The sequence below is a fragment of the Trichechus manatus genome, unplaced genomic scaffold (assembly GCF_000243295.1).
Source record: "Trichechus manatus latirostris isolate Lorelei unplaced genomic scaffold, TriManLat1.0 scaffold00032, whole genome shotgun sequence".
NCBI lineage: Eukaryota > Metazoa > Chordata > Mammalia > Sirenia > Trichechidae > Trichechus > Trichechus manatus.
The window spans coordinates 2,923,545-2,950,890 of NW_004443968.1; the positions used below are offsets into that span (position 1 = coordinate 2,923,545).

The 27,346-nt window shown below is 38.6% G+C and overlaps 1 pseudogene; it reads left to right on the forward strand.

Moving 5' to 3' along the window:
• Positions 1 to 9,075: 9,075 nt before the first annotated feature.
• The window catches only part of LOC101359544 (ERC protein 2 pseudogene), a 47,241-nt pseudogene continuing 28,970 nt past the window's right edge, over positions 9,076 to 27,346 (forward strand).

The following is a 27,346-nucleotide window of genomic DNA, read 5'->3' on the forward strand; positions in this document are numbered from 1 at the left end:
TCGTATGATCTGTATAATGCAAAAAGTGTTCAAAGATGCGATAATGTACAGCTTCCTTTGGGTATTTATTATCAGATTACCGTAATGTGCATTGGGTCTAAGAATCTGATCTAGAAAACAATATGTACTTTCTCTTCTAATATTGTACCACACAGTGTGCTGGATGTGGCTGTAGAGAATTCTCTCTGCATTTCCGGGTCTATGTAAAAACACTGTAGCAGTTAACCAATAAAACAAAGAAGAAACCTGTAAATAGCTGGCTTAAATAGGTTTTCAGAAGGCTTGAGTTCTGAAACATAATATGTGAGGAATTTGTATTAAGTTTGGAGAAAGGAAAATGGAAATTACTGCAGCTGTGAGTCAAGAAATTAATTCCAGGGAAAAGAAATAATACTTTCTTTCCTAAAAGATGGCGACAAAATATATGCTCTTGGTTTGGATGTGTTTCTTGATTTTGTGTTATTGGCTATGAAATATACCTGCCCCGAAGAGCAATAGCATCTAATAGGAAATTATTAACCTATTTCATAACTCAAATATGGGAACATCCCCACTCATAATGTTTTGGTTTATAAAGATAATTGACTACGGTGGAACTTTTGAAGGTAGTAAAGAAAGGTATGTAAGTGTATTTAGTCTATATAGTTTAGGGTTCATGAAAATTGGTTGGTAAAGTGAGAAGTCTTGTTTATCTGAGACAGAAAACGTCACAGGACATGGTTTTACATACGATAAACTCATTAGAAAGAGTCTTATTTGTTAACTAATTCTGTTATTCTGTGGTTAAAATTGACCCACCAGTGTTCTCACTGTATCTCAGAAAATGTATTTACTTGGGGTCTTGGATTGAGTTATGTCCCCAAGAAAATGTGTGTATCAGTTTGGCTGGCCCATGATTCCTGGTATTGTGTGATTTTCCTATATGTTGTAAATCCTGCCTCTATGATGTTAATGAGGGACGATGGGTGGCAATTGTGTTAGTAAGGCAGGACTCAATCTACAAGATTGAATTGTGTCCTGAGGCAATCTCTTGAGATATGAAAGAGAGAAGTGAGCAGAGAGATGAGGGGGACCTCATACCACCAAGAAAGTAGTGCCAGGAGCAGAACATGTCCTTTAGAGTGATTTTATGATAATGATATACCAAGATTTTAAGAGTGATTATATTTGGGTGATCAGATTGGTGGTGATTTTTGTTTTTAATATTTATCTTTCCTTTGTGCTTTTCAAAGTTATCTTCATTGGCTGTTTATTTTTTTTAAAATTAGAAAGATTAAAATTATAAACATACCCTCATTAAAGGTAAGAGGGAAACAATAAGTGCAAAGACACAACCTAGTATTTTTTTTAATAATATTTTATCACATTTTAGTTAAATGTTTACACAGCAAATCTGTTTTTCACCTTTTTTTAAAATTGTGCTTTAAGTGAAAGTTTACAGCTCAAGTTAGTTTCTCATACAAAAATTTATACACACCTGGTTATGTGACCCTAGTTGCTATTCCTATGTCAGCACACTCCTCCTTTCCACCTCGGATTTCCTGTGTCCATTCAGCCAGCTCCTGTCCCTTTCTGCCTTCTCATTTCACCTCTGGACAGGAGCTGCCCATTTAGTCTCATTTATCTACTTGAACTAAGAAGCACACTCTTTACCAGTATCATTTTATGTCTTACAGTCCAGTCTAATCTTTGTTTGAAGAGTTGGCTTCGGGAATAGTTTTAGATCTGGGTCAACAGAGAGTCCGGGGCCATGTCTTCTGGAGTTCCTCCAGTCTCAGTCAGACCATTAAGTCTGGTCTCTTTACTAGAATTTGAGTTCTGTACCCCACTTTACACAGTAAATTAGGTTCCCCTTTAACAACTTTTACACAAATTGTTCTGTGCCATTGGTTACAATTTTTACAATGAGTCAGCATTTTCGTTATTTCCATTCTGTTTGTTCTGTTTCCATTGATGCATCCCTTTCTCCTCCTTGCCTTCTCATCTTTGTTTTTGGGTAAATGTTGACCATTTGGTCTCATCTAGCTAATTACTTATGGGTGAAATTGTTTATTTTATAAGCCAATGTATTATTTGTCTGAAAGGTGACCTACAGAAATAGCTTCAAATCCAAGTTCAAAGGTTATCTTAGGGACATAGTCTAGTCTAGTCTCTATTGGCCCAGTAGGACTGGCCTTTTTTAGGAATTTGAGTTTTGTTCCACATTTTTCTCCCATTCTGTCCAGGACCTTCTATCATGTCCCTGGTCAGAAGGGTCAGTAGCATTCTCATGTTAGGAGAGGCTGTGGTTTGTGTGGGCTAGTATCTTCTTTGAGCATTTGATTTCCTTCATTCCCTTTTGTTCCATACTAGTAGAGAGCAATCGTTGTATCTTTGATGGCCAATCACAAGCTTTTAAGACCCCAGATGCTACTCACCAATTTAAGATGTAGAACATTATCTTTGTGAACTATGTCATGCCAATAACTAAGCTTTCCCCCAGGATTATGGTCCCAAGCCATCTGACCCAGTAAACCAATCCTGTGAGTTGTTTGAGTATACCTAGGAAGACTATGAAACTGCCCCCTATGTGGTTTGTTATATTTTACACAGCACACACAAATGTGTATATATGCATGTCTACAGATACACATGAAGAAGTTGAAGATTTTTACCAACTTCTACAGTCTGAAATTGATCGAACATGCAATCAGGATGCATTGATAATTACTGGTGATTGGGATGCAAAAGTTAGAAACAAAGAAGGATGATCGGTAGGTGGAAAATATGACCTTGGTGATAGAAATGATGCCGGAGATTGCATGATAGAATTTTGCAATACCAACGACTTCTTCATTGCAAATACCTTTTTTAACAACATCAATGGTGACTATACATGGACCTTGCCAGATGAAATACACAGGAATCAAATAGACTATACTGTGGAAAGAGATGATGGAAAAGTTCAATATCATCAGTCAGAACATGGCCAGGGGCCGACTGTGGAACAGACCACCAATAGCTTATACGCAAGTTCAAGTTGAAGCTGAAGGAAATTAGAACAAGTCCACAAGAACTAAAGTACAACCTAGAGTATATCCCACCTGAATTTAGAGACCATCTCAAGGATAGGTTTGATGTGTTGAACACTAATGACCGAAGATGAGACCAGTTGTGGAATGACATTAAGGACATCATATATGAAGAAAGCAAGAGGTCATTAAAAAGACAAGAAGGAAAGAAGAGACCAAAATGAATGTCAGAGAGACTCTGAAAGTTGCTCCTGAATATCAAGTAGCTAAAGCACACAGAAGAAATGATGCAGTAAAAGAGCTGAACAGAAGGTTTCAAGGGGCAGTTCAAGTAGACAAAGTAGAATATTATAATGACATGTGATAGAAAACCAAAAGAGAAGAACACGCTCGGCATTTCTCAAGCTGAAAGAACTGAAGAAAAAATTCAAGCCTCGAATTGCAGTATTGAAGGATTCTACGGCGAAAATATTAAATGATGCAGGAAGCATCAAAAGAAGATAAAGGGAATACGCAGAGTCATCACACCAAAAAGAACTGATCGATGTTCAACCATTTCAGGATGTAGCATATAATCAGGAACTGATGGTAGTGAAGGAAGAGGTCCAAGCTGCACTGAAGGCATTGGCGAAAAACAAGGCTTCAGGAATTGATGGAATACCAATGGAGATGTTTCAACAAATGACTGCAGTGCTGGAAGTGCTTACCCATCTGTGTCAAGAAATTTGGCAGACAGCTACCTGGCCAACCAACTGGAAGAGATACTTATTTGTGCCTATTCCAAATAAAGGTGATCCAACCAAATGTGGAAATTATCGAACAATATTAATATCACACGCAAGTAAAATTTTGCTGAAGATCATTCAAAAGTGGCTGCCGCAGTATATCAACAGGGAACTGCTAGAAATTCAAGCCAGATACAGAAGAGGACATGGAACCGGGGATGTCATTGCAGGTGTCCGATGGATCTTGGCTGAAAGCAGAGAATACCAGAAAGATGTTTACCTGTGTTTTATTCACTATGCAAAGGTGTTCAACTGGGTGAATCATAACAAATTATGGATAACATTGAGAAGAATTGGAATTCCAGGACACTTAACTGTGCTCGTGAGAAACCTGTACATAGATGAAGAAGCAGTCGTTTAAACAAAACAAGGGAATACTGTGTGGTTTAAAGTCAGGAAAAGTGTGTGTCAGGGTTGTATCCTTTCACCATGCTTGTTTAAACTGTTTGCTGAGCAAATAATCCCAGAAACTGGACTACATGAAGAAGGGGGCATCAGAACTGGAGGAAGATTCATTACCAACCTGCATTATGCAGATGAGACAACCTTGCTTGCTGAAAGTGAAGAGGACTTGAAGCACTTATTAATGAAGATCGAAGACCGCTGCCTTCAGTATGGATTACATCTCAACATACAGAAAACAAAAGTCCTCACAACTGGACCAAAAGTAACATCATGATAAACAGAGAAAATATTGAAGTTGTCAAGGATTTCATTTTACTTGGATCCACAATCAACACTCATGGAAGCAGCAGCCAAGAAATCAAAAAACACATCGCATTAGGCAAATCTGCTGCAGAAGACCTCTTTCAAGTGTTGAAAAGCAAAGATGTCACCTTGAACACTAAGGTACGCCTGACCCAAGCCATGGTGTTTTCAATCATCTCATACGCATGTGAAAGCTGAATGATGAATAAGGAAGACCAAAGAAGAATTGATGCCTTTGAATTGTGGTGTTGGCAGAGAATATTGAATATACCATGGACTGCCAAAAGAACGAACAAATCTGTCTTGGAAGAAGTACAACCAGAATGCTCCTTAGAAGCAAGGATGGTGAGACTACGTCTCACATACTTTGGACACGTTATCAGGAGGCATCAGTCCCTGGAGAAGGACACCATGCTTGTTAAAGTAGAGGATCAGTGAAAAAAAGGAAGACCCTCATAGAGATGGATTGGCACAGTGGGTGTGACAGTGGGCTTAAGCAAAACAACAATTGTGAGTATGGCACAATACTGGGCAGTGTTTTGTTCTGTTGTACATACAGTCGCTATGAGTCAGAACTGACTCAATGACACCTAACAACAACAACAACTATATATATAGTTTTGCTTCTGTAGAGAACCCAGCCTAAGACAACCATGGATTCCAGAAGAATGAGCAAATCTGTCTTGGAAGAAGTACAGCCAGAATGCTCCTTAGAAGCAAGGATGGCAAGACTTTGTCGCATGTACTTTGGACATGTTATCAGGAGGGACTAGTCCCTGGAGCAGGACATCAAGCTTGGGAAAGTAGAGGGTCAGTGAAAGAGAGGTAGACCCTCAACAAGATTGAATTGACACAGTGTCTGCAACAATGGGCTGAAACATAGCAGTGATTGCAAGGATGGCTCAGGACCAGGCAGTGTTTCTTTCTGTTGTACGTAGGGTCACTATGAGTCAGAATCGACTCAACGGCACCTAACAACAACAACAGGTAGGTCGTGTGTTTCTAGAAATTTATCCATTTCTTCTAGGTTTTTAAATTTATTGGAGTACAATTTTTCATAATATTCTGTTACGATCTTTTTAATTTTGGTTAGTTCTGTTGTAATGTCATCCATCTCATTTCTTATTTTGGTTATTTTTATCTTCTTTTTTTTTTCCCTTTGTCAATTTGGCCAGTGGTTTGTCAATTTTATTGATCCTCTCAAAGAACCAACTTCTAGTCTTGTTGATTCTTTATATTGTTTTTCTATTTCATTTATTTCTGTTGCTATCATTATAATTTCCTTTCTTATGGTGACCATGAACTACTTTTGCTACTCCTTTCTATTTTTTTGAGGTGTAAGTTTAAGATATTGATTTTGGCCCTTTCTTCTTTTTTGATGTGCACATTTATTGCTATAATTTCTCCTCTGAGCACTGCTTTTTCTGTGTCCCAAATGTTTTGGTATATTGTGTTTTCATTCTCATTTGCTTCTAGGAATTTTTTAATTTCTTCCATTACCCAGTAGTTTTTAAGTATGGTGTTATTCAGTTTCCATGTATTTAATTTTTTCCTTGTTCTTTCTGTGGTTGATTTCTAGTATTATAGTGTTAAGATCAGAGAATATGCTTTGTATTATTTCAGTGTTTTTAATTTATTGAGGTTTGCTTTGTGGCCTAAGATATGGTCTATTCTAGAGAGTGATCCACGTGTGTTGGAGAAGAATATGTACTGTGCTACTGTCGGGTAGTGTGTTCTTTATTGGTTTATGAGGTCAGTTTGGTTGATTGTGTTAATTAGGTCTTCTGTATCTTTGTTGAGTTTCTCTCTAGTAGTTCTGCCCATCATTGAAAGTAATGTGTTCAAATTTCATATGATTATTGTAGAACTGTCTGTTTCTCTTTTCAGTTTTGTTAGCGTTTGTTTTATGTATTTTGGAGCTCTGTCGTTGGGTGCGTAAATATTTATTATGGTTATGCCCTCTTGGTGAATTGATACTTAATCATTATACAATGCCCTTCCTTTTCTCTTATAATGGATTTTAACTTAAAGTCTATTTTATCAGAGATTATTATTGCCACTCCTGCTCTCTTTCACTATTTGCTTAATATATTTTTTCCATCCTTTGATTTTTAACCTATTTGTGTCTTTGTGTCTAAGGTGTATATTTTGTAGACAACATATTGATGGGTCATTTTTTTTATCCATTCTGTCACTCTCTGTCTCTTGATTGGTACATTTAAACCATTTACATTCAGTGTGATTATCAATAGGTATGAATTTGCTGCTGCCGTTTTGTTTTTTATTTTTTAAATTTTTTTGTGATGTTAACCGTTCTGCTTAATTTTCTGTGCTGAGTTATTTTTATTTATGGATTTTCTTTTCATTTTCTTCATTGTTGTTAATTTTGTGTTTGCTGAGTCTACTTGATTTTCTTCTTCTTTACTTTGGTTAGTAGATTTATTAATTTTCTTTGTGGTTACTCTAAAATTTACCTTTATCTTTCTAAGTTTAAAACAGTCCGTTATATCTTGATATTGCCTTAACTTCTCTGCATATGGGAATTCTATAATTACGCCATTTATTCTCCCTTTTCATTTTGAGGCTGTCATCAGTTACAAATTGAGATCTCTTGTTCCTAGTTTTCAGTTGTGCAGCTTTATTTTGCTTTTGATAACTCTGTATCTGGATTTGTATTTGGGTGATGCTGTCATGTGTCTTAATCTCAGGTTGTTGTCTGATGTTATTGGCTCTCTGTCCAAAGGACTCTCTTTACTATTTCCTGTAAAGTTGGTCTGATTTTTACAAATCCTCTTCACTTCTGTTTGTCTGGGAATGTCCTAGTTTCTTTATCATATTTTAAAGACAATTTTGCTGTATATATTATCCTTGGTTGGCAATTCTTTTCTTTCAGGGTTTTACATATGTCATCTTATTGCCTCTTGCCTGCATGGTTTATGCCAGGAAATCACAGCTTAGTCTTATTAGTGACCCTTTGTAGTTGATACTTTGTTTTTCACAAGCTGCTCTCAGAATACTTTCTTAGTTTTTGGTTTTTGAAAGTTTGATTATGCTATGTGTTGGTGACTTTCTTTTAGGGTCTATCCTGTATGTGTTCATTGAGCTTCTTGGATGGAAACTTTGTCACCTTTCATGGTATTAGGGAAGTTTTCTGCCAATAAATCTTCAACAATTCCTTCTGTGCTTTTTTTTCTCTCCTCTTGTTCTTGAATTCCAATTACGTGTAAATTATTCCTCTTGAGAGTGTCCCAGGTGACTCTTAGGTTTTCTACATTTTTTTTTTTTTTCTGATTGTTCCTCAAGCATGTTAGTATCAGGGGATTTGTCCTCTATTTTGATTTTTTCTCCCATTGATTTAATTCTACTTCTCTGTCCTTCTATTGAGTTATCTAAATCTTATATTTTATTGTAAACCTTCTGGATTTCTAGTTGTTGCTTTTGTATAATTTCTAATTGTTTATTTTGTCATTTTGTTCTTGTATTGTTTTCCTGAATTCTTCTAGGGTTTTGTCTGTGTTTTCCTTGCTCTCTTTGAGGATCCTATATATAAGACTTTTGAATTCCTTGTCAGGTAGTTCTATTACTATTTCTTCCTCAGGAAGATTTTCTGCCCATTTATCTTGCTCACTTGTTTGAGCCTTCTTATCCTGTTTCTTCATGATTTGTTATTGTCTGCTGTTTCCGAGGCATTAAGGTGTTTGTTTACATATTTCTTTACTGATTGTATGTATTTTGTTTTGTGCTGATTTTTTTGGTTTTGATGTATCCAGAGTTTTGTTTCTTCTCTTTCTCTTTAGAATGTCTTTCTTATTTTGCATTATTTTAATTGTTGTTGTTTTGTGATCCTGGTCTATGTGTGACTTTGGTGGTATCTGTTGGCTCATTGCGATTTGCTCTCATTAGTGGTTATGGTGGTTCACACCCACATGTGAACCCTCTGTAGTTAGGCTCGTATGTTTCCCCTTACTGGACTGAGCGGAGGTGGGACAGTGGGTTTTCCTCTCATATTGGGTGACAAGAGTTGGGTGATCAGGGTCCCCCCAAGCCTTTGTGGGACCATGGGGTCCTTCTTGGTTGGTGGTAGCAGTTAGTGCATTCTCTGGAGGTCAGGGCAGGATATCTCTGTATCAGCTGTGAAGGAGTACTACCCAAATGGATGGGGTAGGCCCACTGTGAGTGCACGAATTGGTGTCTCAGTAGGTGTGAGGTATCAAGATGTTTCAGTGCAAGTGCAGATGGCCTGCAGGAACTGTTTGGGTGCGGGATGTGTGCTGTTACAGCTGTGTGGCTGTTAGATGAGGTCACTAGGATCCCCTGCTTGTCATTTGGCAAAGGTGCAGATGGAGCCTGTCATGCTGTGACTGGTGTTGCTGGTGAGGTGATGTGTCTGTCCAGCTGGTCACCTGGGCATGGTTGCAGGGAGTGTTTTCAATGGCCACTGGGTTAGGTGCTGTGTGTGTGCACTGCTGGTTGCCAGGTGATCAGAATGAGTGTGCACAGGTCACCAGTCACTGGATTAATGGCATGGGAACTCATACTACCAGTCATTGGGTGGGCTAGGCAGCATAGGAATGGTCAGAGTGAGCAAGCACAAGCCTCTGGTTGCAGGTCCAACAGCAAGTGAGTGCATGCTGCAGATCGTTGGTGGGTGTGGTAGCGCGGGGATGGGTGTGGGCATGCACAAGCCTCCAGTCACAGGTCTAAAGGTGCGGAAGTGTGCGCACCATGGATTGCCTGGGGTGGGGGGGCTCACCACTGGTCACTAGGAGAGCCGGGGGGATAAGGAGGTACAGGAGTGTATTCCCCCAGTCTCTGGTGTGGGTGCTGGGGCACTCCCCACAGAATGCAGCTGGTTATCAAGACCCAGCCTCGACCAAGTGCAAGGGGGGGTTATTCAGCATCTAGCCAGGTAGGGGATCTCTAGCCACCACTCCAAGGATCCTCCATTCTGCCAGTGCCACCCGCCCAAATGATCATGGACCACCACTGACGAGTAGTTCGGTCCCTATATTCTGGCTTCCTCCCTGCTCTATGGTTGCCTGTATCCCTAGGGCCCTTGCCCTGCTTCCTGCACCTTTCCTCCTTGGATCCAGTCCGTGTTCTGCTCACCTTGCCTTGCTCAGGGTTTGTTTACACAAATAGGAGACAGAGATACTCCTATTGGGGATTCCATGAAGTTGCCTTCCTGTACTCCTCACACAGGAACACTGCTTGTTTTGTCTCAAGACGGCCATGCTGTGCTGGGCTGGCTGGTAGGGCACCTACGATCTGCGAGTCTCTTCATTCACTTTTTTTCATTCCATTTCTCCTTCTCAAAGGTGTTGAGTCTAATTCTTCATGCTTCCGTTTGCTGTTCTGGGTGACCAGATTGTCATCTGTATCTGTTTCACTTAGTTTCTTGGTTCTTTGCTTCAGGGAGATGGCAAAGTGTGTGTGACTAAGCCACCATCTTGGGCCGTCCTCCCTCAGTGTGTTCTTGCCAGTGGGTATGATATCTGAATCAGGCGAATCCACCCTCTTCGTTTACCAAACTCACTTGGTGACAAGATAAGAGCAAAAGGAGGACTGGTATTAATGCAACAGGCCCTCAAGAAATGAAATGGATGACTTTGTTCTCAAGCTCCTGGTCATGAGCCTATACTTGAAACAACCTCAGGTTTGATTACGATTGCTCAACTTAATTGAAGAAATTTATTATCTGATTGTCATTATTTATCTCCAAACATCGGGCTTAAACATCCCTTTTTACTGTTAAACATATACTGCTCAAAATCGCTATGGAAAGTTTAACTACCAAAAAAAAATATCATTTCCATTGAGTCAGTTCTAACTCATAGCAACCCTATAAGGCAGAATAGTACTGCCCTACAGTTCCCAAGGTTGTAATCTTCATGGAAGTCGATTGCCACATCTTTCTCCTGTAGAGTGGCTAGTGGGTTAGAACTACCAACCTTTCGGTTAGCAGCTGAGTACTTAACCACTGTGCCACCAGGGCTCTAGTGCTTTCACAAAACATATAGGAAAACCACTACCTTTGTTTTAAAGTTATACTTTGTAAAGTATTTTGCAGAGACAAAAAACACTTTTAACTTATTTTGCAAACGAAGAGAAAAAGATCATTTCTGTTAACCTTTATCTTTACTTGATATTAAATAATCTGGCACATTTGTCATTTCCCCCTGTGTTTGGCATTTTCTGCACGTTGTTAATACTGATTCTATCTACTCATCTGCCAGAAGGAAATCAGGTGTCAATAGTCACTTCTGTGTTCCAGCGTTCCTAAAGGAAATGAAGACATGTTCTTTTGCTTTAAAAAAAATCCATGAAAAAGTAACAATTTCTTATAGTGTATTTAAAACACATTTCTTTAATTTAAGAATGCTGAACTTACAGTATAATTTTGTTTAGTACATAAGTTCTTCCACAGTTACATGGGCCAGGGAATAAAGGTTGGCCTGGATCTCAAGAATATTCCTTTAAAATATTAGCGTTTTTAATAAATTATCAAAAGGGCAGTGGTAGTTAAGCAGAATTCTCCCGTTCCATATGGGAGAGTCAGGTTCAATTCCCAGCCAGTGCACCTCATGCGCAGCCACCACCCATCTGTTAGTGAAAGCTTGTGTATTGCTACAATGCTAAACAGGTTTCAGCAGAGCTTCCAGACTAAGAAGGACAAGAAAGAAAGGTCTGGTGATTTGCTTCTGAAAATCAGCCAATGAAAACCTTATGGATCACATAGGTCCAATCCCATTGTGTATGGGGTTGCCATGAGTAGAGGCCAACTTAACAGCAGCTACCAACAATAAATTATCATGGGAAGAGTGTTAGGAAACATGGTCCAAACTTCCTGCTTCTTTCCTAAAAAATGCCTTTAGAAAACAATGAAAAGAGAATGTAAATAATCTCTTAAAAAATCATCCCGTAGACAGAAAAATAATCTATTCAAATAGTTCTAACTAAATCAATTTGAATTATCTGATGATGGTCATGGCAACGTACCCTTCTTAGGAGACCACTGCCCTAAGATTCAAGAGCCACACCAGTTCCATCCCAAATCAACAGTGTGAACTTGGGCAAAACCCAGAACCTCTGAGCTAAGGTTCCTTGGTACACTTTACCTAGCAATTTTGATCAGCACACGTTTAACAGTAAAATGTCTGTAATAATGAAGGGATTAGACAAATCTATCACATGCCTTCTAGTCTCATACTCACATGATTTTTTAAAAACTCACATTTTAAAACATTTTATATATTTTTAAAACACAAAGTTATACTAGAGATGAAAGCTCATATATTGAACTGCCTCCACTTTTCTCTTTGCAGTCAATTACCACCCCAATCTAATGTTTCACTTTATATAAATTCATTTGTTCTTTCATTCACTTCAAATATGTGATGACATAGCTATAAAATCAACTTTTGGCTATTTTGAATAACCCCAAATAGCAAGTAATTTAACAATCACTTCCACTTGACTTTGGAACCTATTACATGCATTGTTTTTTTCCAGAAAATTTACCTCATAATTATGTTGTGTGAGAGGGAAATGAGTTTCTATTCTAAACTCACACATTGAATTCTGACTGCTAGGTGACGAGGAGAAGCATTCCAGGGTTAACATTTGCCATGTTGCCACAGATAATTAGAATTGACTACATGTGTCTTTTAACTCTAACTTTCGAATCAGCTCTTATGAATCTAGGTTACCATCTACTGTTTTATTTATTTATTTTTTGAAACTTCTCTGGATCTCACCTTTCCTTGTACAAATTTTATACACTGTGTGTACAGCTTTTGGAGGCTTTGTTTTCCATACTTCCTAAGAGCATTACCTTCTGTGCTCTAAGAGAGTTACCTATTACGATAAAAACGTAGAAACTTCTTTAGAGAGGTAGCTCTTATTAATGCGTACTGTAGCTATAAGACATTATTATAACTGAAGACTTCTTATAATCCCCTAAACTTTCATTGTAAACTGAAGGCAATTCAATTCAAGTCAGCCTACGTAAGGATTCTCTTAAAGGCTGCTCTTCTTGCTTAGTGAAATTCTGCCTTCCCTAGTTATCATTCACCATCAGAACTTTGAACAATACCCACAATACTTACTCTATATATTTGCTCCCTTGTCAGCCTATTTTGCCCCATACTCAACTTCTTGAATTTTAAAGACTTTATCTAAGCCAACAATCTCAAAATGTTTCATTTGGTATATTCCAATACTTTAAGGATCTGCTTCCCAGGGCTAATACAATGTATTTTGATCACATAAATATTACCTGGATTTATTAGGGCCTTTGCAGTCAAAACATTAATACCTGATTATTCCACAAAGGCTTGGCTTGATGTCACTTTTAGTACAGTGTTATTAATTGCTAAATTTATAAATACACTTATGCAGAATTTTGGGGGGAGAATTAATTCATTGAGTCATTCAACAAATATTTAGTGAGTGTTTACAATGGGCCAACACAGTTCTAGCTGCTATACTGTGGCTAATGCAGCAGACTGAATGCCTGTTCCCATGAAGGATAAATTCAAGCAGGAGAGTTGGACAGCAAACAAACATGTACATACACAAAAGAAACTGAGTGTGATAAGAGCTCTGAAGAAAAACAGGGCGATGGACAGAAGGTGTTCAGGTTACGTTTTAGATTAGGTGGTCATGGAAAAGATCTCAGGAGATGACATTCCAGCTGACTCACAAATGGTAAAAAAAAAAAACACAAAGCAGCCAGATGTGAAGATTAGGGGTGTTAAAGAGGCTGCAACTGATTTAGGGAGGTATGAGGTTGGTATGTTAATGGCAGACCCTCTCGTTGGAATGTAGCGAGTGAAGGGAAGAGTGGAATGAAAGGAACACAGGGAGGTTGTTGTTACTTGCCGTTGAGTCCATTTTGACTCATGGAAACCCCATGTGTGCAGAGTAGAACTACGTCATAAGATGTTCTAGGCTGTGGCCTTTCAGAAGCACATCACCAGGCCTGTCTTTTGAGGTGTCTCTTTCAGCTAGCAGTCTAGCGCTTAACTCTTTGTGCCACCCAGGGACTCCATGACAGAGCGGTAAGGGGGACCAAATCACTTGGGGCATTATAGGCCACAGAAGGAGGTAGCAGCCGGAGGCCATTAGAGGGTTTTATATAATAAAGGTTCACTCTGATTTATATTTTTAAGAGATTATATGCTAAGTGGAGTATAGACCATAGAGTGGCAAAGTGGAAGCAGGGAGGTCAGTTTAGGAGGTCTTTCCATCAGTCAGGTGAGAGATGATGGTGGTGGTTTGGACTGAGGTGGTAGCTGTGTGGAAGTGCTAAGAAGTGGACATATTCAGATAAGTTTTGAAAATAACACTAATAAGTCTTGCTGAAGGATTGATTGAATATAAAGGAATTATGAAATTAGGGAAGATTCTTAGATTTTTTGCCCGGGCTATTGGTGGATAGTGATGCAGTTTGCTACAAGGGAGATAGCTACGGGAAAGGAAGGTTGTTGGAGGGGGTAGGGACCAAGCCTCGAGTTTTGGACATGTTAAGTTTGAGATGTCTATTAAACTTCCAATGGCTGTATCAAGCATGTAGTTAGACTATGAGTCTGGAGGTCTGGAGAGAGGTCAGGGCTAGACATACAAATATCGAAATGAAATCAAATAAAAAAAATGAGATCAAATAAAACAGTGCATTCATATTTTCAATTTTGAAATAAACACTCAACGTGATGTTTGTTTTTAGTTTTGCGGATAGGGAGTATTGGGAAGGGAGTCTTTTCATTTTTGCTCTGAAAGTGGACGTGTATGCAGAAAGCAATCCCCTGGAAGTAGCCCTTTTCCAAGAACATTCATTTTTAAGGATGGAAAACTCATCATGACAAATTCGTTTTCATATGCTCAGATGAACAGGAAGAAGCCCTAGTGGCACAGTCGTTAAGCGCTCGGCTGCTAACCAAAAGGTCAGTGATCATAACAGACCAGCCTCTGCAGGAGAAAGATGTGGCAGTCTGCTTCCGTAAAGATTACAGTCTTGGAAACCCTATGGGGTAGTTGTACTCTGTCCTATAGGTTGCTATGAGTCAGAATTGACTTGACAGTAACAGGTTTAGATGAACAGGGGAAAAGAACCTTTTCCTCACTCTCAGATTCTGACTTAACAATCTCTACAGGAAAAGCTGTTCATGTGGCAGCTGCAAATATTATTGACATCACAGTATATCATCCAAGAACAAGGGTCAGCAATTCTGCAAGCAAACTTATTCTTGTGAGATTTCCTGGCAGATATTATAGATAGAAAAGTTCACTCAGAATTCCAATAAGCAGATAAATAATTACATGTGTTTTTCTAGGGAAAAAAAAAGCATTTTGTATATTTAAAATTACCTTCTTATTGCTAGAGGAGTGATTCAGGACCTGGCCAATAGAAGTGTGATGAAGTAATAAATAAATGAATGACTACTATTTTGACTCTCCTTGAAACTTTTTAGTAACCCAAAAACCTGTTGCTGTTGAGTAGATTCCGACTCATAGCGACCCTGTAAGACAGAGTAGAACTGCTCCATAGGGTTTACTTTTTAATAAAGTCTCTTAATTGTTGCAGAAATCTATTAGACTGTATACTTGGTGATTCTACTAAGCACCATCATTCCATATTTTTCAAATTTCACAAGAATTGGTGGATGCATATATCCAGATTTTGTTTTTAATGTGAACCAAGTAAACCTTGCCATAATAAAGTTTTTCAAATGAAGAAATAAGGTTTCATCTTTCCACGCATCATTGTTAATTATAATTAAATCGGAATCACTTTGGAAATTCTGATTGCCTCTTTCATCACAACTGACAATAGAACTGGATAAACAAATGTCCATGCAATACAGTGGACTTACCGAATGGTGTCTATGTGTGTTGCTCTTCGTTAATGTTGTTTTTAGTTTTGTTTTGTTATGTTTTGTTTTAGCACAGTAGTAACCGCTTCCTGAGTGGATCCACTTGTGATCCCTAAGGAGCTGGGAAGCTGAAAAAGTATAATTACTACAACCAAAGAAAACTGTCCTTGTTCTCTTCCCCAGCCATACACATTCCAATCCTTTTTGTAAAATGTCAAATAACAAGCTTTGAAGTTATGGGGTCTTCTGTCAGTAAAACTGCTTCTACCAATTCACTGTTCTCTTCTTCCTTTTAATGCACATGACTATTAACCCACATCAGGCTCCTTTTTAGCCTAAAAAAATTCTAATGCCATAATACTCTCACTCATCAATGTTTCAGATTCTAGGAAAAGCATTCTTGTTATTACTTGACATATGTGCAACATTTAATGTTTGTTATTTAACTGCTGTTTATTTGCTCTTTGCATTTCCAATGAATTATGATATTTTCTTTTCCATTGTCTTATTAATATTGTTCCAAGAGCATTGTGGGAAAAAAATAGTCATATTTTACTATAAGATAACAGAAAAAATCCAATTTTTATTGCACAAACAGAAAACCAAAATGAGACTAATAGATACATTTGAGTTAATAATAAAAATTCATTCATTTATTCAATGCATGTATTAAGTTCCTATTATTGTGCTACTCATCGAGGGTATAAAGATGAATATGATACAGTCCCTGTTGCCACAAGGCTTAAGATGTAGTAGAGTAACACTTGGAGGGAGGAAGGAAAGCATTTTCGATTTTGCCATTATACACTTCACGGAGACAATGTCTTTTTTAAGGTTTGTGTTTTCAAGGAAAACAAACCATATTATTAGCATAATCCTCTTCCATTTTATTGAATAGTTTTTTTCTTTTTAAAATAGCCATCTTTAACAATATTTTTGCTTCTGTGATGCCTAAGTAACCTTTGAAAAATAAAAATTTAACAACTTGTTCTTTGGTTTATCAGGATATTCTTCTCAAACCATTTGGCTGATAATTCCAATAAACAGTTTGGGCATGATTTAGACATAGCCTAAGACACTTCCCCTGATGCCCCAAACTCTTTGAAGTTACAGAGTTTCTCTCCATAGTCCAGGCAGATGATTCTCTCAATATAATTGAATTCAGTTCAATGTTGTTTGAGTGCTCACCTGCAGCTGCAAAAATATACATTTGTAAGTACGTGTTTCAGAACTTAATGTAAATTCTACTGCTTTTGGCTTCTAGGTAAGCCTAACGACTAAGTTTTCTTTACAGATGTTTCCTCTGACTTTTTGTTTAGAGAAGAAACAGAAAGTCACTAACTAACAAGGGGGAAATAAGCAGGGTTTCCAAGAAAAATGAAAGGAGAATGGGTGTGAGAGATGTTGAAAATTGGTTTATCCATTTTGAAAAGACAAAATTAATCCTGGTTGTTAATCTTGGAATTAGCTAAGGAATAGGATTTTCTTAGTTCCTGGGGGGTTCAAGCAGTTAACGTGCTGGGCTGCTAACTGAATGGTTGCAGGTCCAAGTCCACCCAGAGGTGGCTGGGAAGAAAGGCCTGGTGATCCAGTTCCAAAAAATCAGCCATTGAAAACTCTGTGGAGCACAGTTCTATTCTAACACACATGGGTTCGCCATGAGCCAGAACAAATAAACAGCAACTGGTTGTTTTTTAAGATTTTTTTATTTTATAGTTTGAGGATCCCCTTTCTTACCTCTCATTTACCCCTCTACTGAAGGTTTCTGCCCTAACCAGTTCATTTTAAATTGTTCTCGACAATGTTACAGTTACTTCCTTGAAGGTAAACCAAATGGACCCTTTCCATCCTTCTTTTATTTGAACAAACTTAGGCAATCATTTGGCATACTTGGCAGCACCCCTATTTTCACATATGAATCTAGCTTTCCTTTTACCTATTAGGCCACTCTTTCAAAATCTCCTCTTAAGACTATTTCTTAAAAATTGATAGGCTTCAGTGTTTGGTCTTGGATCCTTTTTTCTTCTCACTTTACACTAGCAGTTCTTAACCTTTTTAGAGTCACTGATGCCTTTCAGAATTTGAAAAAGGCTATGCATTCACTCTCCAGAAAAATGCATATGGACACGTACAAAAAAGTTTTGTACAGTATTTAAACCAGTTCACAAAATAAGACTCCCTCCCATGGTCTACACAATTTTATAAGATAATCTTCTCCGCTGTATTTACCATCAATATGCTAATTCCCAAATTTATATTTCCAGCCAAAATCTGTCTGTTTTTTATGCCAAATCCATATATCCAACTGCCTACTAAATTTCTCTTATATGTCCTTCAGACTCCTAAAACTCAACATGTCCAAAATACAAAATCTAATGTCTTTGGTGTTTGATCTTGTCTCTCAGATTACTCTGTTTTGGCTTCCTGCTGACTCTTACTATTCTTTCTTAACTCTAACCTGATGAAATTGAGCCCCAAACCTAGCTAAGGGGCCAGCACCTAGCTTCACCATAAGGTAGTGCTGGAGGGGAGTGGTCAGATACTGAACCGCTATCAGGCACAGATAACCAGGTCTTGGGTTTTGTCTATGATTTGGAGGAAGCATCAAGAACTGTACAGAATGGATGGGACAGTAACTAGGGCTCACAATGATGCCCCAAGAGCCATTCTGGGGAAGCAAGACTCTGAAGACCAAGAATCAAGTGGAATCCTGAACTGCATGCTAAGTAAAGAGTTAGGTTACAGGAGCGGGGGTGGAATTACGGAATAGCTCAGACACATTAAGAGCACTGCCTATTCTCCTCACTAAGCTTTAATTGGGTCACCTACATGTGCAGGGTTTTTTCCCGTGGGCATTTGAAAGGTGCCACTTGGCCTCTGACATTTTTACAAAAGATACGCAAAATTCTCTTTACAGTCTTAAAATATTGATAAAAGGAGTAAACTACATTTAAAATTTTTTTTTGTTCACTATAGACTCATTACTTGAACTGAAATATTTGAGATGAAGAGCTTGGGTGGTGAGAGAGAGATTTGTATGTGTGTATGTGTGTGTGTGTATTTAAGAGGATAAAGGAGAAGTTGAAGATAACCTGAAATGTTTCAGATTAATCAGAAGAGATATCAAAATAAGAATTTTTAAACATTAATCATTTAAACTCAGATTCCTTTTATTGATCATTTCTTTGCAAAGTATTTTGAGGTTATGTTTTTGTCTCTTCTCATTGCTTAGTACTTTTGCACTATGTCAACCAATTACAATAAAAAATTATATATTTAAACAAATTATTTTATTTAAAAGGTCATACTTTATAAAGGTCCTTTGAAAAGGTCAATTATTGTCAAAAGGTTTATAACAAAATGTAGTGTTTTCCTGCTTCATCATTTATTCCTCCCAGTTTCCTTCATAAATGCAATCACTTTAACTCTTTTAGCTATTTCATCCAACATTTACACATCTACATACTTCTAAATAATATGAGTAACTGCTATCTTTTGGTTCATCATTTTCAGACATTATGTCCTGACTTCCACTAAGGTAAGGATTTAGCCCTCTTACATTGCCATCCTCTTTATTTCTATCCCCTATCCTCCCAATATTACATCAATATTTCTATTTATATTATAATGACCATTCAAATATTTCCATAGACAAGTGATATAGAGTATGATTATTATGTTTCTTTTCTTATTTTTCATGTCTTCCTGAAGTTATTGATTGCTTTATTTTTTTCATTTATTTAATTTTCTTTGTACTATTGCTAATCTCCCTCACATCTTTGTACAATTTTCCACAAGTCTAATCACATCACAAAATTTCTGGCAGTACGTATTCCTTCTTGGAAATATCCCTCCTAGAGACCATCATTATTCTTCCATCTAGGCAGTTGCTCTTTCTGCTTGTTCCTTAGCTGTCTTCTTGGATGCTCTTTGCTATCATCTTTGGAATCCCCTTTGCCCTCTTCTGGATTGTTTCCCACTTCCTGGATCTAATGTTTTCTCATTCTTGGTGTTCTCCCTTATTTTGATGGAAGAGATTCTTTAATAGTTGTGTTGGGTCAGAAAGAGGCAGAGAGTATGATAATGAGAGCCTTCGATGTGTCCTTCTTTCAAGTCACACTGCCCAATTTGGACTGCTTGCCTTCCACAACTAGTACACAGTTATTATCTTGTTATCTCCCCATGACATCATCCATAAGATTCATTTTACTTCTCTTTTGTGTGGATATCCTGTTTTCTATAACTCAGGTCTTTCTTTTTCTTGATGTACTCTTTTCTTTTGGTGGAGAACATCTTCCAGTAGCTTCCTGAATAAAGATGCAAAAATGTAAACATTTTGAGATTTTGCATGTCTGAAAATATTTTTCTACTACTTTACATTTGATTAATGGTTGGCTTTAATTATAGGTTGTAAATGGTTTTCTTTCAGAATTTTGAAGGCATTCTTTACTGTTTTCTTGTTTCTAGCGCTATTGTGGAAAAGCCTAAACCCATGCTTAATCCTGATCCTTTGAGTGATCTGTTTTTTCCCTTTTTCTGGAGACTTTTAGAACCTCCCTTTGTCCACAATACTCTTCTGGTGTAAGTCAGTTATTATCCATTAGGTTGGGCACTGGGACTTTATCAGTTTGGAAAATTATGTTCTTTAATTCTTCAATTTTTTTTAAGTAATTCTTTGATAATTTATTTCCATCTAATTTCTCTCTTCTGTCTTTCAGGGATTACTATTTTTCAGAGTTTGTAGCATCTGGACTGGAATTCTAATTTTTCTTCCTTTTCTTTAACATTTTTCATCTCTTTGTCATTTGAACTTCTTTCTGGGAGATCTCCTCATCTTTAACTTTCAACTAGTATTTCTACTGAGATTTAAATTTAGGCTATTGTGGTCGGCCTGAGCTGGAATTGATAGCAACTGATATTTGGTGGTCTTGTGCTTCTAGTCTTTTTTGTATGTGGAATCTTCTTTTTTCGGAGTCTCCCATTCTTATTTCATGGATGTAAATTAGTTTCTTATCTCTCCGAGGATATTAGAAATAGTCTCTTTTTTTTTTTTAATTTCTTCTCTTTGTATAGTCTTTCTTTCTTCAAACTGCTTTGTTCCTTGTCTAACTTCAGTTAGATTTCCTTAGATGTCTGGTAATCCTTGGGTATGAGCTCATGATTTACAGTTGGGGACAAAAAAATCTGTTGCAGACTCTGAGTATGTGGATGGAATTCTTTACTTTGATCTTCCTTTTAGGATGATCTACATAGGCCATTTACTGGAAATTCTTTAGTCTTAGTATCTTTAGACCTTTGCTCTTGAGCTGGTCAGATTCCCCAAAGAGTTGCCTTCCAGTATCCTTCCTGGAAGCTAAAGCGTTGAATGCCAGAGGTCAGGGAGTGAAGTGGTGAGAGAAAATTAGAGGTCTTGTATTCAGCACAATCCTTACAGAACTTAGACATCACTTTATCCCCACACCCTTAAATGTCCCTGACATTCTCCAGTTCAGAGATACCTACTTCAGCAGGGGAGGGGAAGTCACCTGATGACATCTAAGAAAAAAAGAATTCTATCAATTCCAGTTGTGAAATGCCATCAATTGAAAGGTGCACGCCATTTCAAAGATGTTAAAATGTGAAAAAACAACAAAACAAAACATGTTTTAGTAATTAATACAATACTATAGTGTTGGTTAAAGTCAGGAAAGGTGTGCATCAGGGTTGTATTCTTTCACCATGCTTATTCAATCTGTATGCTGAACAATAATCTGAGAAGTTGGACTATATGAAGAAGAACATGGCATCAGGATTGGAGGAAGACTCATTAACAACCCAAATTATGCAGATGATACAACCTTGCTTGCTGAAAGTGAAGAGGACTGGAAGCACTTACTGATGAAAATCAAAGACCACAGCCTTCAGTATGGATTACACCTCAACATAAAGAAAACAAAAATCCTCACAACTGGACCAATAAGCAACACTATGATAAACAGAGAAAAGATTGAAGTTGTCAAGGATTTCATTTTACTTGGATACACAATCAACAACCATGGAAGCAGCAGTCAAGAAATCAAACAACACATTGCATCGGGCAAATCTGCAGCAAAAGACCTCTTTCAAGAGTTGAAAAGCAAAGATGTCACCTTGAAGACTAAAGTATGCCTAACCCAAGCGATGGTGTATTCAATCGCCTCATATGCATGCGAAAGCTGGACAATGAATAAGGAAGACCGAAGGAGAATTGACGCCTTTGGATTGTGGTGTTGGCAAAGAATATCAAATGGACTGCCAAAAGAATGAACAAATCTGTCTTGGAAGAAGTACAATCAGAATACTCCTTAGAAGCAAGGATGGCGAGACTACGTCTCACATACTTTGGACATGTTATCAGGAGGGATCAGTCCCTGGAGAAGGACCTCATGCTTGGTAAAGTAGAGGGTCAGCGAAAAAGAGGAAGACCCTTAACAAGATGGATTGACACAGTGGCTGCAACAATGAGTTCAAGCATAACAATGATTGTGAGGATGGCACAGTACCAGCAGTGTTTCGTTCTGTTGTACATAGGGTTGCTATGAGTCGGAGCTGACTTGATGGCACCTAACAACAACAACATAGTATTGGTACACACACACACACACACCCCTTGTTCCAGAGGTGACCAGTACTGCAGGTATCTAAGCCTTTTGCTTTTGTTAGCTATCTTTGAGTCAGCCCCTGACTCATGGAGATCCCATGCACAATAAAACAAAATGCTGCCTAGTTGGACCATTGTGATCCATAGGATTTTCATTGACTGATTTTCTGAAATAGATCACCAGGTCTTTCTTCTTAGTCCATCTTATTCTGGAAGCTCCACTGAAACATGTCAGCATCATAGTAACACATAAGTCTTCACAGACAGATGGGTGGTGGCTGTGCATGAGGGGCATTGGCTGGGAATCAAACCTGAGTCTCCCTCACGGAAGGAGAGAATTCTACCACTGAACCAACAATGCCTTATTCCTAAGTATTTGTTTCCAATTTTCTCCACTACTAGCTAAGGATTCAGATATCTTGTACCTACTAAAGCAGTTATACTTGTCCATCTGCATTCCAGCTTCCAAATTTTTGTTGCTATAATCTCCTATCCTGCTCTTACATATATTTTTTAAAAATTCCTCATGATAGTTATATTGCGGTTTTAAGGAAGAGTGAAATTTGTGTTGCAAAAATAATTTAACAGGAAGATATATTCATAAATAGATCTATCATCCAAACTGTTTTATAGCTAGGAGAAAGCTGACACATAGAATGTTTAACTAGTTCTCTGTAATCCCAAAATCATCCACCAAAAGTACATAGAGCTAACATCTTTGGATCTTGTCCTGATTTCTTCTTTATATGATGAGCTTCATATCTGCCTTTTCTAGGATTTTATGAGAAAAAAATGAGATAGTAACTATCGAAACAACTTTCATTTGCGTAGTGCTTTACAATTTATAGGGAGCTCTGGTGGCACAGTGGTTAAGCACTTGGCTGCTAACTGAAAGGTCAGCAGTTTGAACCCACCTGTGGCTCCGAGGGAGAAAGATGTGACGGTCTGCTTCTGTAAAGATTACAGCCTTGGAAACTCTATGGGGCAGTTCTCTGACCTACAGGGTTGCTATGAGTCAGAATCAACTTGATGGCAATGGGTTTGGTTTTGGGTTATAATTTACAAAGTGCTTTTATATATGTTTTCTTGTAATAAATGTGAGAGTGCTTTGAAATACTGAAACGGCAAGATAAATATAACACTTTTTTTATTTTCCATATAATTTTACATACATGAAGTCACTGAGAATCAAGGTGGATGGGACAGGAAGGAAAAATACTGTTTCTGAAGTGTGACCCTCAGGAGGTTCTGTCCAAATGTCATAGCAGATCACCCTATGCATCATTGGAGGCCTTCCCAGAGAGCCATGGCTCCCTCCCATCCGTAGATGGGCTAGGTAATTTTAGCGTCTAGACTGCCTACACCGGCCCTTGAAAAGTCACATTTAGTAGAATCTTTAAAAAGCATCCTCTTTGTTCAGAAACTATTTAATCTGAAATATGATCTCTCTGTGACTTCCTACTCTTGTGGCAGTAATTTTATCTTTAGTCGAAAGCTTGCAATAATATTATGTGCTTGGAGGAAAAAGTGGGAAGGGGAAAAAATAACACATCACAGTGAATAACTCAAAAATACAAAAAAAAAATTAATGTAACAAAACCTTTAGAAGAAGCATAGAAATGTATGTACAAAACTGATCTTTTCCTTTTTTGAAGGGTTTTACTTGTCTTTTATGGGAGATTTTGAAAGGACTGCAAGAAAAGTCTTTCTTTTTCTAAGCCACTCCAAGCTAGCTGTTTAGAGCAGACTGACTTTTAGTGGGAAAATATGGGCCTGGAATAGTTCAACCCTCCTCTTCCTCCACAGTCTGACCAGAGCTTCCGACTTGACCTGAAACGGTGGGCAGAGGAGGAAGTGATGGGGCAGGAAGGTATGCAAAGTACTTCAGAGCCGTTTGTACCTATGTCTAAATGAAAAGAGAGATTTATGTTACCACTAAGGAAGATGGTTCACACTTTCAATGGAAGAAGCGCTGCTGCAGTTGTAGTCACTGGGTGGTATAAAGTATTATGTGTTAGAAAAACCCGTTGCCGTCTAGTTGATTCCGACTCATAGCGACCCTATAAGACAGAGTAGAACTGCCCCATAGGGTTTCCAAGGAGCGCCTGGTGGATTCAAACTCCTTACCTTTTGGTTAGCAGACAAATTCTTCACCGCTACGCCACTAGGTTTTCCCACATTATGTATAGGCTCCATTAAAGTACAGGTCCATGAAAACTGCTGTAGTATGTAGATAGAGACATGATCACTTCTGTAAAGTTAATATGACCAGTTCCAGAGTCTCCATGGCGGATGAGTAGAAGGTCCTTTTGGCCCTGAACCTACAATCACAAAGATCTCATATTCAGACTTTTGATGTTATTTCCAAATGAGGTCACACATACAGCTGCAGAGCCACACTGACAGAATTGAAAAAAAGTTCATTGTGTCATTTTACACTTGTGCTTTTCCACTGAGACATCACTGCTGACATCTCAAATCAAACAGCCAGCAATTCCCACCTGAACTACAGCAGGAGCCTCTGGAATTAGTTCCCTGCTTCCACTCTTGAACCCCTACCACCTAGTCTCCAGAAGGCAGCCAGTGATCTTTTAAAAATGCAAATTAGATGACACCATAACTCTGCACACAACCTTTCAACATCTTTTCCTCAAACTTAGAATAAACCCAAAGTCCTTAATACAGCCTATACAGCCCTACATGATCTGAACTGTAGCCACCGCCCCTGCTTCATTTCAACCAACTCACCGTGCTTCACGCAGACTGAGCTCCCTGGTGTTTTTTGAACACAGCAGGGATGGCATCATCTCAGGACTTTGCACTTGTTGTTCCCTTTGCTTGGAAAGCTCTCCCCACTACCCATAATTGCATGACTTGCTTCCTTCTTTCATTTAGGTCTCTCTTCAAAAGTAATTTCCTTAAAAAGACCTTCTCTGAGCAACATATTTAAAAGGGCACACCTGTCACTCTCTATTCTTTCAAGATGCCTTGTTTTCCCTTACAGCACCCAAACACACATTTATTTTGCTATTTGTTTTTGCCTTCCTCATGAGAATATAAGCCCCATGAAGGCAAAGGCTTTCTTTTGTTCACTGATATACCTTTAGTGCCTAGAACAATAGTGCCTGGAATACTGTAGGTGCTCAATAAATACTTAGTGACTGGTAGAATGAATGAATGAATGGTCATTGGATCGTACTGCCTGTCTTAGTCTACTAATGCTGTTGTAACAGAAGTACCACAAGTGGGTGGCTTTAAAGAGCATAAATTTATTTTCTCACAGTTTAGGAAGCTAGAAGTTCAAATTTAGGCCACCAGCTAAAGGGGAAGGCTCTCTCTCTATGTGCTCTGGAGAAAGATCCTTGTCTCTTTCAGCTTCTGTGGCCCCGGTGTTCCTAGGTTCCTGCTCTTTCTTTACCTGGCATCTATCTTCCCCTGCTGTACTTTCTTGTCTCTGTGTCTATGCTGCTCCTTATAACTCAGAAATGATTAGGTTTAGGACACACCTCTCACTGATATGGCCTCAATGACGTAAGAAAAAAAAAACCCTATTTCCAAACTGGATTACATCTACAGGTATAGGGACTAGGATTCTGTTATGGATTGAATTCCCCCAAAAATATGTGTTGTAAATCCTAATCCCTATACGTGTGGTTATGATTTCATTTGGGAATGAGTTTTCTTTGTTATGTTAAAAACCAGTTGCTGTCAAGTCCATTTCAACTCATAGCGACCCCATAGGACAAAGTAGAACTGCCCCATAGGGTTTCCAAGGAGCAGCTGGTGGATTTGAACTGTTGATCTTTTGGTTAACGCCCAAACAGCCACTGCACCGCCAGGGCTCCATTGTTATGTTAATGATACAGTATTAGTGTAGGGTGTATCTTAAGTCAATCTCTTTTGAGATATAAAAAGAGCAGACTGAGCAAGCAAGGAAGCAAACAAGCAGAGATGGGGGAAGACAGATGCCATGCCACACAAAGATTGCTGAGGAACAGAAGCTTAAAAGAAACAAGGACGGTCCTCCAGAGCCAACAGAGAGAGAAAGTCTTTCCCTAGAGCTGGTGCCCTGAATTTGGATTTCTAGCCTCCTAAACTGTGAGAAAATAAATTTCTGTTTATTAGAGCCACCCACTGACGGTATTTCCGTTATAGCAGCACTAGATAACGAAGACAGATTCCAACATATATTTCGGCGGGGGGACACAATTCGGCCCATAGCACTGCCTGTGGTGTTTGTTGTTGTTAGTGCCATTGAGTCGGTTCTGACTCATAGTGACCCTATGTACAACAGAATGAATCACTACCCGGTCCTGCACCATCCTCACAATCTTTGCTATGTTTGAGCCCATTGTTGCAGCCACTGTGTCAATCCATCTGGTTGAAGGTCTTCCTCTTTTTCACTGACCCTCTGCTTTACCAAGCAAGATGACCTTCTCCAGGGACAGTCCCTCTTGGTAACATGTCCAAAGCACGGGAGATGACGTCTTGCCATCCTTGCTTCTAAGTAGCATTCTGGTTGTACTTGCCTATGGTGTAATATTAATTAACATATTTCTTTTTTTTTATATAATAAAATCATTAATTACTGAATATAGATGCTGGAATATGGTGGCCTAGGAAAAGTTGTGTCCCTTCTTGCTCCATCTCCTGCTTCATGTGCCATCCTCCCGCACTGAGAGGGCCTTCATGCACATGCATGGGACACTGCAACTGCACGTCTAAGCCCTGTCCATACTGCTTCCAATCCCTGCAGCAAACTTCCACCCAAGGACGCTCCTTTGATATAGTGTGTGCACACCAGCAGGAAGGTCTGACCTTGGGAAGATGGACCAGAAAAGAAAGCCACACAGAGCTGGACGTGAATGCAGACTGTTTGGACAGTGTGATAGTTAAGATTGTGTGCCAACTTGGCTGGCCCACGATTCTCAGTGTTTTGGCAGTCGTGTGATGTTGTGATCACTTCCTTGTTGAGATTTGATATGTGATCACCCACATGATGGAATCTGCTGTGAGTAGCCAATTGAAGGGGAGTTTCCTTAGGCATTAAGTGTGAGTGGACGTTCTGGCAGGGCTCGGGGGCTTTTGCTTATTCTGGATCCTGTTCATCTGACCTCTGGTTCTTGGGACTTGAGCTAGCAGCTTAAATGCAGTCTTGCCTGCCGATCTTGGGATTCATCAATCTTCACAGCCGGTGAGCAACAGCCCTGCTCTCTGACCTGCCAATCTTGGGTTCACCAGCCCCTGCAGTTACCTGAATCAGGAGAAGCCTCTATTCTGACCCACAGACTTGGGACATTGCAGCTTCTACAACGGCATGAGCCATTTCTTTGATATAAATCTCTCTGT